Source organism: Nicotiana sylvestris, chromosome 6, assembly GCF_000393655.2.
Source record: "Nicotiana sylvestris chromosome 6, ASM39365v2, whole genome shotgun sequence".
NCBI lineage: Eukaryota > Viridiplantae > Streptophyta > Magnoliopsida > Solanales > Solanaceae > Nicotiana > Nicotiana sylvestris.
The window spans coordinates 206,869,818-206,871,613 of NC_091062.1; positions in this window are offsets into that span (position 1 = coordinate 206,869,818).

Sequence of the window (1,796 nt, forward strand, 5' to 3'; positions counted from 1 at the left end):
TGTACTACTTGCTACTGCTTTAAGTTAGCTGGCTGCAAGCCAAGGCTAACCGTTTGCGTTCTCTTGTTCTTTCATTCTGCTCACTATCCTCTTCACTAGTATGTTCTAGTTTCAATTCAAAGTTCCAACCACAATATGATCCTCTTATTGCTTCAGTTCATTTTGTTCCTAGTTTGCTTCTATTTGTAGTTTTATTGTGAAACTTGTAGTTGATAGTTATAGTATTAGCATGTTATCATGTCTTCCCTTCCCTTGAGATCAGTATATTTCCCCTTATGTGTGTTTCTAAGTATGTCTTACCAATCATCTCTTACTTGTTATATATTTACCACCATGAATTCTCCAAATCCCTATCCCCTGCATGTGAGTCTGTTCTTTATGTCTAATCTTGTGACTATGTCTAGTTAGCTGCTTCTTAGTATGACTATACCAATTCCCAGGTCTTTGCTTAACTCTGTGTCCTATGTATTCCCAAACCCCCTTTACCCCTGTTTGTGATTACCAAACCTGCCTTGATGATGTGACTCCTGGCTGTGTATGAACCTATTCTAAGATGTTTAGACTTTATTAACTACTCCAATCTCTCTTTTTTCAAGCAGTCTCTGTTGCTTTACTAAATTACTTTCAAAACAGACTTTTGTTTTAATACAGTATTTTGCTAAAACCTTTCAACTTGTGTAAATCACTTTCACTCTACTCTTAGTCAATAAGTTCTGCCCCCTCCAGTATGTGTACTGCCTTGGAATCCTCTTGAGAACCCTCTGAACTCTGGCATACTGACGCTAGCCCTTCCACACTACACTTGTTCAATTCTTGGTTACTAAGTCTAGGTGTAAGCACTACCCAGGATCCTTGAGATCCTTAGGAAACTTTGATGCACCTAGACTCTGATTTTGTCTATGGAATTGAGGCATATGAGGCCATTGGAGGCTTTGGGAAATTTGGGCCTAATCGGAGGCTCCCTATAGAATAGCTTCTTGATTTTTTATTATTATTTATATAATTCATTCATTGGCATGTAATAATTTGTAAACAGATATTGGGGTATTTAGTGAAAAAGGGTGGGTAGATACATGCTTTATGGGGTAATACGGGTAGAAATCATTCTCCTAGACCTTACTTTTAAATCTGTTTGCTCTACTAAGTATAAATCATGTTTATAAGGTTCTACATCTTATCACGTCTTGAAACTATGCCTATAGGATTCGGATAATTTCGTAATATGAATCATGCTTTCAATGTCTTAAAATCATATTAACTTATAGATGTCATGCCTATAGGACTTAATTCAGATTCTGGTACAACGAGTATTTATGTATGTTTCCTCGCCTGCAAACCTTTAAAATTAGTGTCAAACGTATATATCATGCCTATAAGGAACCATATTCAAAATTCCGTTTGTCAATCTAATTTAGTCTAAATAAGTCAACTTGATCACGCCTAGTTCACTTTTGAATTGGTTTTATTAAGTATTAAATATTTCTTGAAACAAGTTCTTTTAAACTCCCTCAATCTCATTAGATATCCTGCTTATAGGTATTAAAGGAGTCCATTTCAAAACCTTCTTTATTTCTGCATTAATATAGATATTAGTAATCCGCGTATAGGCAAGCCCTTAGGGCATTTTCAAAACTGCATCTCTGAAACTGTCTCTATTGCTTAATGTTTTTTATCCTAGGGTATAACTTTTGAGTCTAAAAGAGGTTGTTTGTCTTCTCCATATTCACTTAGATATCCTGATTTAGGACATTGTCTAATAAAAGACCTTAACTATGCTTGAGTCGTGCTGCTTATGT